A 16,813-nucleotide genomic window follows, 5' to 3' on the forward strand; every position below is an offset into this window, starting at 1 on the left:
CGAATGCCGCGTCTCACACGCCTCGCAAGCTGTACCGTAGACGCGCAGATTTCGACCAACTGGAACTCTTATAGGGCTAAATCTGTCTCGTGCACAACCCTCATACGCCATACACGTACACAGAGAGAGATTTGGCAAAGTTATCGAATTAGCTGCTGATCGAGCACACCGAAGCATCTCTGCTTAACTAGTTTTCGAAGAGGCAAATGGGCGGGAGTCGGGGTAAGAGGCTAAGGGATATTTCGCTGATAATTAATTCGTCTCTATTATACACGATGTATACGGCGAGGGTCTGAGGAGAGGGCGCGAAATCAATTTCGCCGAAGCGAGCGCTGCTGCCTCCTACGACGTGTTCTATCTGTGTATCAATCTGTACCCATAGCTATATACCTCATCACGTCGGGGTGTCGTGAGGCGCTACATTTTGTGTAGGTATATGTGCATATAATGTATAGATGTGCGTCGGAGACGACACAATTTTTAGATATATTTAACTATTATTTTTATTAAATTTCTTGCGTGTTCTTTAAAGTGGTAAAACTTTATCAAAAGTAAAATATTCTATTGGATAGCTTAACATCTCAAAATTTAACCAAGGACAAAAAACTATTTCTACCGTGAAGTAATATTTTGTTTTTGGTGCAGCTCTTTCTGAAGATTTAATTGTCCCCAGAGCGAAAATTATAACTTTCTGTGTTCAAACAAACAAAGGTAAGTACTATCCGATCGGGAAGCCACGCTCGCGAAAATTGGAGAGAGACCAACGGTCCCGGGATCCCTCTTTTTGTCCCTCTTCGTGATGTACATGCATGTCTTTGCTGAGAATTAAAAAAAAATTGTGCAACGGAGCTACGTGAATAATGATTACGTAATTGCATACAGTACATACATGCACATGTGTGAGTATATTTGTACAATATATGTATGTATATGTAGTCAGTGGAGCTTTGATCTGTCCCGGAATCTATTACGGAACTAAATGCCGCGTGAGGTACTGTTCTACAATAGGGTCTTGGACAGATGAAAGTCCCACTGAGTGTACGTACTTTTGGGTTATTTTGCAAAATGCATGATAAATAAAAGCCATACATATAGGGAGCGAGGGAGAGCTAGGTCTCCGGAATCCGCAATCTCCCTCTCTCTCTCTCTCTCTCACTCCTATGGAGTCTTTTTTATAGTGGGACCGCGGCCTCGGGGTACAATTATGCTGATTTGACTTCTTTCAGATGATTCCAAGTACATGCATAACTTGTGTATGCCTATGAAAATGTCTATGAGCTGCGAGAATCTATTTTTTTTTGAAGTATAAGCTCCTTTATTTTGTTTTTGAAGTTAGTTGATAAGTGGGAATTATGGGGTCCTTAATTTTTCGTCCATGAAATTGATATGCTCATGAACTTTTAAAAGAATCTGGGAGCACAGGTCAGATTAGACATTTTCGTGAATTGGAGGAGTTGTGTTTCTGCCAGTTTCGTGCAAAGAATAACGTTTTAAAAATATCCCTTACCTAAAAATGGAAGCAAATCATTATAGGGATTACTTTTAATCAATACACCTCCAAACCCCTGTTATAAGCATGATAAACTTAAAGAAGTTGTAATAATTCGATTCATTTACAGATTGATGGACTTGGCGAGATTTTCAAAGCTCTGAGCTTACATTCGTATCCGTTAATCATGGGTAAGAGAGCAACAATTGATAACTTCGTTGATCCATTATTTATTTTCCATTTAATAAAAAAAAACTACTCTTATTTTACGTGAGTTGTTACAAAACATAAGTGAAAATATTTTTGTACCATTTTTCTTATTAAGTATTAAAAGTTATATCATAGGTTTGTAAATACAATTTTTTTACCAGTAAGATTTTCACTTTTTGAATAATCATAATAATGTGTAACAAACGTACGATTGTAAAAGTATAACGACAAAATGAACATGAAACTTTGCGGTCCAAGATAGTAAGAGTTGATCGCCGTAATTAAGTAAAAAACAATAAACGTTTGGGAAGTCACACAAATTGCAATGTTTTTAATGGTATCAGAAAATAAGGAAATTTAAAATCACTCACCAATTTATTCGAAAACGAATGAAAATTCGCGCGTTTTTGTCAATACATTCACCAAATTTTATCAACACTCGCCGCATGTGAACAAAAGACGAGCATCGAGATGCAAGTATATATGTACAAATTAATACCTTGTCTACGTTTATGCATAGGGATATACACGCGTACACACAAACCAATGTATAGAACAGCCCAGCAATGTCTTACCAAACGTTGCGGCGAGCGTCTACACAAGCGCGAGGATGAGGTTGTCGAGGGAGAGATCCTCGGCGCATTATGAAGCCCGAGGTATAGGCCATTGTGGCTTGCCCATTAATTACATTGCTCTCGTCTCTCTCTCTCTCTTCACTGCTACCAAAGTGTGCAGATGTACCGGCCCCTCGATTAAAGGGATAATGTTAAGAGAAAGTGGCTGAATTACCGACTGTGAAGCTAATTGTTCAAGTTTCGGGGGTGCAGGTCACAAAAAAACTCAGAAACAAGTTTTCCAACGAAGAAAATCTTTTAATAGGAATTATTAACATTTTGTATAAGGCGTTTGCTGTGTTATTGCAGACACGATGCTTTTTAAACAGACAATGTACATGAACCATGTAAAATTTATCACAATTTCACCCAATGCCCCTGAATGTATGCAATCGACGCATTGCTCGTTTTATCATAAATTAGAAAAAAAAAGTAATAATAATCCATGGGTGCTAGAAAATGGGTTCTTCTTTCAAGTTTGAAAAATTTCAAACAAATTGTTTAATGATTGATTCAGAAATATCATGTATGTATATAAACATTGAATTATACACGTTAGCTGCTGCCTGTCGTAGAAAATTGAGGTGATGTTGATAATTGTTGGTGCCATTATCATAAAAAGTAAAATGACACGATAATCATGTAACAAGTAAGATCGTAAGTTCATATATTTAGCAAACAAGTTCGTTTCGATTTTTATAAAAAGACCGTGACTGGCTCGTACGTGGCACCTTCGCGTACAATTAAAAATATAATAACTCATCAGCCACATCATTAAAATACTCGATGATTTCTTCATCGGCACACAATGGGCAAACGAAAAACAATCATACTTTCCTAAACAGTATTTTTTTTTAACCAACTGCCGGTTGCATACGTCCAGGAGCACCAGACACCATATTAAAAAATGTCAAGTCAATTCTTGAAATGGAAATGAAAAAAAAAAAAGAAACACAATCCGAAATCCTCATACGCCCAAAGTTTAAAAATCACACGCGCCCGTACGCGGGAAGTAAAAAATTCACCAACCCGCAAATAAATAAACAGCCACTCGGCAACGAGCGAACAACGCATTATCCCCCTCCAATGTACGTACGCCGCGCAGGCAGGTTTAATTCGAAACGGTTCGCTGGTTTATTCATCGACTTGGCGAATCAATCGGACCTCACGCGGAGAATGGATTTATGATTACCCGCGCAAAAGGCCAAATCGAACGTTGTTGGCTTGGGTGGGTGCACTTTGGGGGGGCGGGTGGTTAATTATTAGCGCGCCTATTATAGCCTTTTCCATTTTACACGCTCAATCCGCGGCTCGTGCGTATGTATAATGTAACGTGCTTGCGCAGGCACATAAATTTAAAAAAAAGTTCGAACGAGGCTGCATTTATACTTCCCGGGAAAACTTTGAACGAAATCCCTTGATCGATACGGAACTGTCACGTTGGCAAACGGCTATTCTTATTACGCTTGCGTGGGTGTAAGAAGTCGCGAGTATCGAAAGTCTTACCGTTGAGTAAAAGTTTCCTCCAAGGCAGGCAAATCAGAAAAGTATCTTGATGCATGGCTCTCCCCTTGGGTGGGTGTAGGTGCGTGCGGTGTAACTATCGAGTGGAAACTTTTGGGCGGAAAAAAGCTTATCCAATTTGCGAGGCGTGGGGGGGATCGATACTTTTTGAATTTTTCGGATCGGCGGTTTTGTGGCCCTGCTTTCGAAAGGGGAAGGAAGCAAAGAGCTGAGCGGGTGATGCGTGCAAAAATAATATACATCTCGAGAGCGGTGGGTGTTGGGATTTAAAAGGTGATAGTTGATCCAGGGAATCGACCTTCAACGAATGTATCGAACGTTTTTTCGATATCGCTTCGTTACTTTTGTCACAAGTCGTTGGTTGGGGTTTCGCAAAAATCGCCCCATAGCCATTTTAGAGATGATAAAACTTCAAAGTTACATACTTCCACATAGTCGATTAAAAAAAGCACTCAATACGTACTTTTTATTTTTTAATTAACATGTTTTTTCTGATAGCTATAACAATAATATGATGTATTTAAAATTTAAATCATTCAGTTGTGCCATTTTTTCAATATTATATTTCATGCAATCTGTCCTGGTATTTCTTTACATGGATAAAGTTGTTCTGAACCTATAGGTTTTATCAAAATTTATTTAAAAGATTTCTTGTGATATGTATAGTTTGACAGGATATATTAATGTTTAATTAACTGAATTATCAACAATTACTTTGAAAATCGTTGATTATCTAGTAAATCATACAGGTTGAGAATCAAGAAGTGTACCAACTACCCTTGAATAATTTTAATGTTTTGCAGTGATTGGAAGGATGGACGAAAACAATTTTTTGTAGTAGTTGGGATGGTTTATTTATGCAAAAATCGAAAAATTACATCACAGGCTCGTGAACCCAAAAACTTTTTGATAGCACGTATAGACACAGTCGCTTGAGTTTTCTCGAACAGATTTTTCCACTTAAACACCATAAGGTATACACTACACATCCAAGTGATTAAAAACAATACACTAAAGTGTTAAATTCTAGTTAGGTACACGTTGTTTTGAACTGTCATGTCTATTTACTGTTAAAAGCTTAGGACTTTAAATCCAAGCACTTGATAATTAAATATTTAAAGCTTTTTACTTTAAACAACATTCCTATTGTTTATATAACAATAAATTTGAAAATATTATTTTTTAGTAAATATCGTTATCTTTTTTTTATTTCATTAGGAGGTGTTCTTGTATGGAACATTACATTTCATGCTTTTGTTGCACGGAATGCTATTAAACTAGCATTGAAAATCAGGAAAACATTTGAAATATTTTTCAAAATCCACACGAATATGGTTTCTGTTTTGCTGAAAAATGTTCATTAAATCTCATAAAATCTAAATATCAAATTGACCAGTTAATTTATATCCTCGTTATGTTGTAGCACATTATTATAAAATTTTTTAATGAAGTATCCTTTTAAATTTTGAGTGAGTGATTATTTTATTACTGAGGAAAAAAATTATTTCTGCTTACCATAAAAAATATATTTTGAAAAATTTAAATAATGTAATCGTTAGATATATGATGTATTCGGTAATAATAACCAAATTATTGTTCCATCTACTACAAAATTAGTCAGAGATTAATTTACGAGGCCAACACTTATAAATTGAGCTGTGCCTCTATTAATCTAAATATAATCTTACAGCATTTTTTTTAATGTGAAATCTTACTGAGCTTGAAGTTAAGGTAAAGTTACGTAACGGGTATTCCCTCAATGGAATCATCCCATATGAATAAATTTAACTGTATTTCTCAACCATATTCTTCAATTTACGTCTTGTACATAAACAAAAAATTTCGACGTATACATTTCAATAAAAAAAAAAAATCCAATGCATTTACTAGTACATCGAGATAAACGTAACACATGCGTGTTATTTACGCTTTAATTGGTGCCTCGTGAGATGACTGTATGTACAACCACTAAATTTTTATTAACTAATCTTGCACAAATCTCACTATGTAAAATGAGATGGCATAATTTTATAAGTATTTCAAAAGAGCTCAGAAATTGTGCTTCTCGTAGGAATAATATAATAATTCCTTTTGTATGTATATACACCCCTAATGCCTGAAAATCCTCTTCCTTTATCTCGTTTTCTCTCTTCCTGTCTCGGTAAGAAGTTTGTTTTTCTCTCGCCTCCTTTCATTTCAATAGGTGGACATAGACCAGAGTTGCCATTGTGTCGTGGCAAGGTTTTCCTACCTCGCGTTAGACACCCACAGTTTCCCCGTGGATAATTCAGTTGCCCCCAGAAAAAGTAAAAGAAGAAAGTTTGCAGACCTTACTTTCTTTCCCCCCCACCTTTTTTTTTTTTTTGCTCGAAACTTTACTATGTTAGGCCACTGAGAATAATTGATGCAAACGAGCGCGGCGTACTTATACGTTTCACTTTAATTTCCAAGTGTAAATGGAAAAGGAGTTTCGAGGAATTGCTTTTCAAAGTTTCCGAGGGAGAAATGTGGGTCGAATTTCATTTTTTTCAACTGTAAAAATAAGAATAGTTGTTATAAAAAGAGTCTTCTCTTAAAGTAAAAAATAATTCTCAATGAAAAATGTTTTTTTTTTATCCTCCTTTGTTTTAAGTTTCTTTATCGAAAGATTGATTTGTCATTGAAATTTTTTAACATATGTTTTCCCCATGTTTGATTTTTGAACTGTAAAATGTAGGTTTTTTCATGAATATCTAAATAACTAGTGAACTGATTTTAACTCTTAAAAAATTTAACATCGTTTTTTTCATACAATCTGTGTATGAAAATAAAAAACAAATTTTTCGATCAACAAAATGTAATATATCACTTTTTCAAATTTGAAAATTTTTTAAAAATAAACAAAAACGTGAATAAAATCACAGTAAATAATAATAAAAGAAAAAATCTTGTTGCCGGTATCCAGAATCTTGAGATTTACACATCAAACAGATTACGCACATGTCCAGGTTTTGACATGGTAATGCTTTTTGATTGCGAAGCAAAACCAGTAAGTCTTGATAAAATGTTTTTTTCGGTATTTGTATTTTTCGTCAGTTGCAAAAGCTCCCCCGAAAGGAAACAAACAACAAATGCACATGCAGTGACAGCCTGATTCCATCAATCAAAGTGAAAAAAAAAATGAAACAGAAATATCTGCACCAGCTAACGCGTAGGCAAAAGGGTGGTGTGTAACAAAGGGGGCATCAAGTGCAGGCCTGTGGTAAAGGTTGTATAGGTATGAAGTCAGGTCGATCATACGGTTTGATTGTCGATTTTCGGTTACACCGCGCACGAGCACATATTTGCCCACTGCCCACATCCACCCATTTATACTTTGACCTCCTACGAGAACAACAAATTTGTACTCTGATTCACTTGAAAATAACATCTCGTGCGCCTCTTACTGCTGTTCTGGTTCAATAATGTTGTGTGCACTACTTGGGGCTGCTATGATAATAAGATAAATAATAATAATGCTAACAATAATTTTGATAAATTCTGGAATACATATAAGCTGCGCTATAAAACTTATCTTTTATTGAAACATATTTCTTCTAGATCTAACGTTTAGTGTGCATTTCGTACTGTTGGGATAAATTTTTACAAACAAGAATTTTATGGACGATGAAATCGTGAAAATTTTTTAATAAGAATATGTTTATTTATTTGACAAACTAAAAAGTAAAATATCTTTTTCAAGGAAAGCTAAAACTTCAAATGGACAAAAATTCAGATCGTTTTGGTTTATGAGCTGATTTAAGCAGAACAATTTTTTTTCACTATAGTTCATTACGTTATTATATTTTATTTTATTTGACCAGGCATTACTAATTTGCTGAAGATAATGATCTTAAAAAATTACACTCGTAGATATGCCAAATTTATTTTCAATTTACATGTCTTCGCAATTATATACGCGATGCGTTCTTGGAGTAAAATATTTTTTTATTCATTAAAACATCGACCGAAACATGTTCTCAATGCTATCGATTCGGAATTTTTCTGGAAAAAAAAAGCCCAAGATTCGCAAACTCCTTTGAAAACGAGCTGTGACCCTCACCCTCGCCACTTCCCGCGAACTTTTTGAAAATAACCCACTCGGCGTCTCATAAAAATTTACATTCACCCAAGTAACCCAGTGCAACAAGAGCTTTCTCCACCCAACAGTACTTGCACCGCAAAAACGCACACATTTTCTTTTTTTTTTTTTTTTTTTTCGGAAAAACCTTATTTACGAGACACAACAGCACTCGCCTACTTTATCGCGTTGTCCTCCTTCTTTCCTTTTTTTTCCCCACCACCTCGTGGGCGCGCGCGTGTGATTTATTATCACCGCCACTGACTCGCTTACATTTTTTCGCTGCCGCCGTTGTTGGGCGAACAAAAAAAAAAAAAAAAAAAAAAGAGAGAGCAGTGGAGAATGTGCACGTCAGGGGCACCGCGCGCGGAGTAACTCGATAGTAGGTACACACAGTGCGGGGGAGGAGAGAGTCTCGGCATAAGCGAGGCGTAAATCACGCGAGGATGCATTTTGTTTCTCTTCCGTCATGCCTAAAGTGAGCGAGTGGGGGGGGGGAGGAAGAAGGCGTTTTTGACCGCCACCCCCTTTTTTTTTGCTCCGGAGGGGTCGACCTGTTCGGCTGGGGTGGATTTTTTCTTTGTTACTCGCGAGTCATCTCACCAAGCATGAGTTGGATGGACATGGATCGGACGAAAGGATATGTTGTATTTTCCAACGTGTACACTTCCTTGAGCCAACAGCCTCTCGTCAACGAAAAAAAAAAAAAAAAAAAAAAACTCGCGAAAGGGCTGCACGAATTTTTCCACATTTTAATCCCAGAGCCGCGCATATGTATATACATATATGCTCGTCCGTCCGTGCATCAGACACGTCGTACACACACACACATACGCGCGTTCGTTCCAAAAGACTGACTTTTCACTCGAAAGTTATTACACCCCCCCGAGCATATTACCTTCGGTACCTACTTCACGTGTGTTTACGCACTCGTGTGTAAACGTCCAAACATACACGCACGTACGCACGTGTGTGTTTGTTTGTGAGCGAGGAGCGTCAAATGTATACTTACGCGATGTGCTCGGCTGCATGCAAATGCACTCACTTGTGTACGCGTGTGTGTGTACAAGCGCACACGTATAAACATGTAAACTCGTGCGTACTCGCGGGCGAATCATCGTGGAAAGGAACAGGGGGATGAACACCTCAAACACACGGGAGCGCAGTCGTGCGCGTTTGACTTTTTTTTTTTTTTTTTTTTTGGCCTAAGGAGGTATTTGGAAGTACGTGGAGGTCCTTGGGCTTGTCATTGTTGTGTGTGCGTCGTAGTGATTTTCGGAAAATATTGATTTTTGGTATAGAGCAATCGGTCGCAAGTTCTTTGGGGGGTTGAAATGAATTTTTGTCATGAGAAATGTTGTTTTAAGAAATTAACTTGTTGTACAAAAAACTAGTTTTGAGGTTGTACAAATATAAGTATTGGTATTTCGATGATGTCTCGATTGAGAAGATGTAACTAAATTCAAGTTTATTAATTGTTGAGACGGAGTAACACTATTTGGATACATCAATCTATTTTATATATCTTAGCTGAATCATAAAATTACTTCCATGTTTTACCAACTTAGCTACGCGATTGCCCGTAATTTTGTCTATGAATATAAATAATTAACACTGCAAATATCAAATTTAATTTTTTTGTATAGTATACCTATTCTGCTTGATGATGACAGTCAGTTCAAAATGTAGTCCACTTTATCATGATTTGTCAACAACGAGAGTCTAACTCGAATTATTAAATTTTTGCCTGGGTGTATTAAACAATATCATTTACACATATTTCACCCACCTCAATAAATTTTTTTTTTATGTTAAGAAAAAATATATAACATATTCCCAAGTTGGTGAAAATATCTCATTTGTCAACGTACTACTTTTTCTAAAGTTACATTCAAAATTTGGGGCATATGTACATGTCACAAAAAATTCAGACCGTCAATTATGTTGATTGGTACACAGAAGGATCGGTGTATGAAAATGTGAACATTTTGATGATTTAAAATAAAATTTGTATGCGTCATGGTAAAAGCATAATTTTAATTTATTTTTATGAGAAAAAATGTATCTAAATTTTCATGGCTTTATCAACTAATGTGAAAAAAGTTGCTTGTCGTATAAAGGACTTATACACTAAACAGCGTGCGTTGGTTGATACAATAAAATTAATTTATCAGATTTTCAATAGGGAACTGAATCACAGAGTTATAATCATTCATAGGGTTAGAAAAGCTATAAACATCACCCATGCATTAAACAAGAACCCGATAACACGGACAAGTCATCAGACAACTTTTTTGCAAATAGAAATTTACTGTACGAGCTGACGTTGGATTAAGTGGACTCTTGTACGAATATTTTTTTAATGTAAAAATTGCGAATTTTCAGTTTAAATCAGTCATCATTAATTTCTTGGATCGATTCTCCCGATGATTTTTATATTTTGTTTATTGTTCCCCGCATAATAATCTGGAATTTCAAGAACCAAATCCACCCGATGGGACGTTAAAATGCCTTGTTTAAGCTAGTCCACATATAATTGTTAAAATATTTTTACACACATCCGCGTTTGTTTAAAAGTACAATCTCAAACAGCCATGTATCATTACCTCCCTCTAAAAAAAAAAAAAAAAAGAAATCTGCAACACATTTGCAATGTAGCCGATCTTTCACACGCACACATGTACATTAAGGGGTAGCAGCAACAGCAGGTTCGGGTGGCACGTACAATACACCTACCTACACGTGCTCAGTTCAGCGAGGAGAGCAAAGAGCCGATGACTCAGCTCAGTGTATATATATACCATACAAGAGAAGCGCGTAGCATACGTCCGTATAGCAAAGCAGGGGTGAGCGGGGGTATACATAGTCTGCCCTTTCTTTTTTTTTTTTCTTTTCGTTCCATATCGCGAACGTCGAGATCCTAAGAAACGTTTGCATGTTGTTGCGCTAGCATTCTTCCTTCCCCCCCTTTTTTCCTTTTGCCTTTATTTTTTTTTATTTTTTTTTTATTTGGAAATTTTTTTTATCTTTAAAAATCGGTTGGTGAGCCTGTAGCATTCCACTATTATAAAATTTGATGTGCTATGTTACTGTGGTTTAAATTGTATTTTTTATAGGTTAACCTAACAGAAAAAAACTCCTTTATGTACAACTGACATTTCCGTAGATTTGACAAAATTTTGGTTATTGTTACTAAATAAATGGTTTGTGTAATTGATTTGATTTTCAAGCCATTTTGAACAACATTTTTTGGATACTCTTGAGTAATCTTTTTTTCACATCCCCACTGAAAGTTTGTTTCTTGCACTTGTACAAAATCACCTTACTATTTTAAAGTAAAATGCCTACTTTTTGGAGTGTGTATGCAAAAATAATGTACCCATCCCTTGACCAGGAAGTAAACTACCCCTGTACTCGTGTGGCTTTGCTGACAGCCGTAAGCTAGTCGATTATTAGTTAACTTTTTAGCGTAGGCACGTACTGTACTGTGCTTTTTTATTAATTGTTTCGGACAATATCTGTTTCTTTAACTATTATAAAATTACTTTACTGTTATTTGACTAACATCAATAAAAATCATTTTAATAAAACATGTATAAACAACTTTGGCTGTATTTTACTCAATGTTTTAATACAAATAAAAAGCATCTCTATAAATCTACTTTTTTCACGCGTACAATTTATTAGTACTAGTATGAATAGAAACGTAAACTGTCTACGAGTAGCATAAAAAAGTCTATTAGTCGATAGTTCGAATGAACAAACAGATAATGCAGCTACTGTATGACTATAATACAAGTTCGATCTAAGCTGTTCCATTCATAAGTTGTTTGATTTCTGGGACGATGTTAGTCACTTGTAGGGGGTAGGCTTTATTATTTTTTTAGATTCTGTGAATTGCAATTTTTCAAAGTAATAAGAATCGTTTCACAATAACTTTTTTTTCTTATTTTACTTGCAGCACTCTGAAAAATAAATTAAATTAAACAAGAAAAAAGTCGTTGAGTATTTAAAAAAGTAATTCAAATGGCCCAATCTTTTTTTTTAAGAATGTCTTGTTTTGTAATGGTAGAAAATTATTTTTTAGTAAAATCCACGACGCCCAAAACCACGTGTCACTTGGTCACGAGTCCTTCGCTTTCAAGGTCGCAGTGGTCGTTTCATCAAGTCAAAGCTAGTTTTCCCCCAATCTTGATCTCCCTCGGCAAGATGGGGTGCGAGTTTAATAGACATCGGGGGGAGAAAGAGAAGCAAAGATCCGTCGTCGGCTCGGCTGATTCGCATACGAAATCGGATCTTTGTATACAAACTCGGTTATTTTTTTTTTACCATACGTGGTACAGCTGTGCCATTTAGACAATGAGGTTTGCAAAGTTGTAAAAGTGATGGCACTCGTCATCAAGACGACAATCGATGTAAATATCGAAGAAAATCATGAAAGACGCGCGCGTTTGCAAAAACTAGCAGTTTCTCCTATCCCTTTAGCGACAACCACCATCCCGTCTCCCATTTGCTTCCCCGTGATCCCAACGGGGGTGCGCTCCGACCCCCCGTTTCGTTCGAGAAAGGAATGACGTTGATGCCAACACGGGGGCCGACGTAGGAGAGGGTGCACGTAATTTCCCGAACCGGACGGCGGAGGGGGGGGGGTGATTGTGCGTGTGTGTGGGACGCGTACGCGCAAATCAGAGTAAAGAGAGTTTGCGAGGTGAAACCAAGGGGTTCGAGCTGCGTTGTCTTGGTATCTGTCGTCGTCGAGCGTTTTAGTCTCGCTCGGCGTTTTGTTGTGTGTGTATTGTTGTGTGTTCGTCTCCTTCGTCCTCGTGGTTGTGGCGTGCTCGTGATCGTGTAGTTTTAAGACTTTTACACTGAGTTTTTTTTTTTTTTTGTCGTTTTTTGTGTCTTATTGGTTTGGTGTTGTATGTGGGTGTTTTCAGACTTGACGTGGTGATCTTACTTTTTGCTCTTAAACAGTTTGTGCCCGTATAGTTTATAGGATTTGTGTGCACAGTGTTTAGTGGTGGTGTTTTACTTTCACTTTTTTCTGCTTCACATCATCGAAAAATTACCAATTAACTTTTTCCAATCTTGATCTATTTCAATTGCAATTTAATCCCCGCAAGTGGAGCATTTCGTCAAGTACATTAAACTATCCATCAAGAAGACACGTCTACGCGAGTACAACTTCGTCAACCATCTCCGTTTCTTCGAGCTGGAAGGTGGAAACAAACTTTCGAGCCACTGACATACTTTGATGACTCTTTGTCTCCGCGCTCGGCTTCGCCTCCAACGCGACGGATAATACAACTATTCTAATACTGCTGTTGTTGCGTTGTTGTCGGAAATCTTCCTGCAACTCGGTGAATTCTATTACCGTTCATTTCCAACCACGTGCATCCGCAAGTTCTGAAACTGTGACGCGTCACAAAATCGTTTTTTTTTTTTTTTTTTTTTTTTTTTGCAACTCGAGGCAAGTGTGCAACATAAAATGTTGATACCGATCCCGGATTCACCCAAGTCATCGAGCAGCAGCAGCGACGATTCGGTCAAGCTCTTCGTTGGTCAAATACCACGTCACTTGGAGGAGAACTCGCTCAGACCGATGTTCGAGGAGTACGGCCAGATCTACGAGTTCACCGTCCTCAAGGACAAGTACACCGGGATGCACAAGGGTTCGTACATATTATAGACACCTATTGCATTTTTATTGAGAAATAGATACGAAAAAAAAAAGTTTGTGCGCCTGTCTGAGGGTTTGTAAGCACGTGGATGCACGTGGTCAAAAAGGGGGAGTTAGCGAGCACGCGCTTATTAGCAAACTGGTTTAATGCTACGCTTGAACGTTTTATACGGTAGGATGTACGCAATCGTTGATGTTCTTTTTTTTTTTGCTCGATGCATCTCGTTCATCTGTATAAGAACATGCGAGAACTGTCTATAGCTATTGACAATCCTTGGACATCCGTGTCGTTAACAACAGCAACCCCGTACGTCCGCACGAGAATAGCACAAACATGTCTTCCCAGAGCTCGTGAAAAATGACAATTCCGTGTATAAAAGACCCAACATCTCGAGCTGAACACTGTGGTGGCCAGTCGATTCCCTTTCCTGTGCATTCGCATGCACAATAGTACGTATATATAGAAGGGCAAATATCGAAGCGAGCTCGTGTCGCGTATAGGCGAGTAGGGAAAAGATTAATCAGGATTTATGCGCCTTTGTGCCTCGCGCCTTTCTCCCTCCTTCGCCAGCGCGGCACGACATCGCGAGCCATAGGAACAATAAATTTCAAGCACCCCCCTCTCCCCCCTTTTGCAGCGGACGAGTGCGCGAACACAATCAGGAGCTCGGGAAAGAGTTTCGGACTCTAAGCACTGAGAATGGGTTATTATTCGCTCTTTCGTTTTTTTCCCCCCGATGTGTTTTTCTTCCATATTTGTTTTTTACTCTGCGAGCGAACTGGAATTGGTGCATTAGTTCTGATGAAATACCGGTCTGGCTGGATTATTCTGAAACGAGGGTGTTTGGTTGTTTATCGGAGTCAAGCTAATGGAAGATTAAACATCGGGGATTTATGGGGTCCTTCGTGGAAGTTACGATGATTCGAGATTTGGGGTTGTAAAGGTATCTCCGTTTGGATAGCGATAGTTGAAAAAAGTATTGGCAGAGCAGTGCCAAAATATTTTCAACAATTTTTAAAAAATGAATCACTCAGAAATGTATGGTTAACGTGGTCTCTTATTGGGGGCCATAGGATCTTGATAACATTTGATACAACATCTTCCAAATCGTACTTTAACTCTTATTATAAAATTAGGCACCGAAACAAGAAATGATGTACTTTTCAATAGATACAGGTAACTTGAACTGTGACAACTTTTTTTAGGTGTGATAGTCTGATGTCAGGTGGATAAGTAGTACAGGTGTGATGAGCTACTTTAAAAACAAAACAAACAAAAAAGTTGGTACTCACGCTCACTTTTGAACGATCTTTGTTTTTCTTTTCTCAACACTTCACACAGACACGTTTCCAGGTACACTGTTGATACACTGTTTGTTATAGCTGTCAGGAAAGTAAAATCCAAACAGAATTTTTTTTTTTTTTTCATTCCACCCTCACCACCGTAGTTGTAGAAGAGGCAACGTGACATACCAACGGAGTTCCCGCAGTTTCGAAACAGTCCTCCAATTTTAATGAGCAAGTTCCCCTCCCATCGTTGGCTCCGTGTAATTGTATTTTGATTCCTCGAGACGCCTCAAAGCAGACCTCTTCGGTCCTCTCTTGGAATGCTAATAAAATTCCCCAGGGCTCGTATCGATGTAAATCGCGTTTTTTTCATTCCTTGAACCACCCCTACGCAGCATCACCTCCCAGTATAATATTCAAGTACATTTTTCTCAGCCAAACCACCGGTTGTAGTTAGTGTTTGTCGTGTCTTCTGTATACATCACGAGCTGGCTTATTGTATTTATATCTTGCTTCAAAATAGGGGGGGAGGGGAAGAGTATCCGTTCGAACCGAGCAAAGTTTCGTGGGGCAAGCAAGCTGTTTCTCGCATTCAAAGGTGGTGGGAGGTTTGGAAATTGCGTTGCCGAGTTTGCCGAGTTATGCAAATGATGTAAGACGCGATTTGCAACTCATTAATTAGTCTACCGGGAAATGAAGTTGGACCCTCTGTCTCATCCGGTACAGTGGAGGTGGGGATGTAAGGAGATTTACGATTGGACGAGTATCGTGTCCCCCACCACAACGTCGAGATATTTCGATAATATATCGAAAATATCGAATCACATTTCGATATAGGTCGAGTTTATCGATGCGAGTGGAGAATCGAGCTGAATTATTATTTGTGTATAATCGTGTATATGAAACGGGGAACGAGTGGCGTTTTCCGAGGCTTGGATCGGAAGTCGATCGGAAACTGCTGCTGGATATTGCCGCGCTACATTGTCTCAGCCGGGTTTTACGACTCCTGTCACCATCTTCGAGACTTACGGGTGGCCATAACCGTTAGCATTATTGCAGCGTCTTTTTCTGCCTTTCCACTATGAAAAAAAAAAAACAGTTTGATCGCCCGTCGACTCGATTGTTCGTTCAAGGGTACGCGACGATTGGCGCAGCTCCGAACTTGCGTAAACTCGATACAACTTTCCTCGTGGTGGGTACTTATTGGGGCTCGAAGTTCCGTGATTATCGATCGATTGCCCGAGCCGGAGTCATTATTCAGCAACGCTGTAGAAATTCACCGCTCTTGGCCGTATATTTCGGGAATTGGGACACACTGATGGGCAGAGGCGCGCCGAACTGTGCTTACATCCACGTATTCTTAGAATATGCAAGGAATGTATACGTTTTTGAAACCAAAAGTATGATGGCCACGTGTTTTTCTTTTTTTTTATGTATTATTATTATTATTCGTGTCTATGGCGATCTATTGGGGTTTTGATTAAAAAGTATCGGAAACATTTTTCATCTTCCACGTTTAATCGATCTTTTTTCCTCGGAATGAAAAGACAGATCTGCGATGAAGCGGAGGACTCAGGGAGGCGGATATTCAAATGAAGGTTCGATGAGGGAAAATCGATCGGTTTGCAAGCGCCTCGATTAATGCTGATCTGATTCGCACACGCGCGCACTGGCGCGAAAAACAGGTACTTTGTCTCGTGGTTTCAAGTGACCTGCGTTGAAATTATCTCCTAATTTACTGGCGTTGCGTCATTTTGTTCAATATCGTACCTATCTTTCAATTTCAGTGTGATTATTGTCATCATTTTTTTGTTTTTGTTTTCATACAAATAGATAACACCTCGTCAAGTATAATATTCCAGTGTAGGGTGGCGTCAAATAATCCATAACGTAACTTGAGCACAGGTAAA

The sequence above is a fragment of the Copidosoma floridanum genome, unplaced genomic scaffold (genome assembly GCF_036245765.1).
Source record: "Copidosoma floridanum isolate Cflo_tuat_1 unplaced genomic scaffold, Cflo_Japanese_pri ptg000025l, whole genome shotgun sequence".
Classification (NCBI taxonomy): domain Eukaryota; kingdom Metazoa; phylum Arthropoda; class Insecta; order Hymenoptera; family Encyrtidae; genus Copidosoma; species Copidosoma floridanum.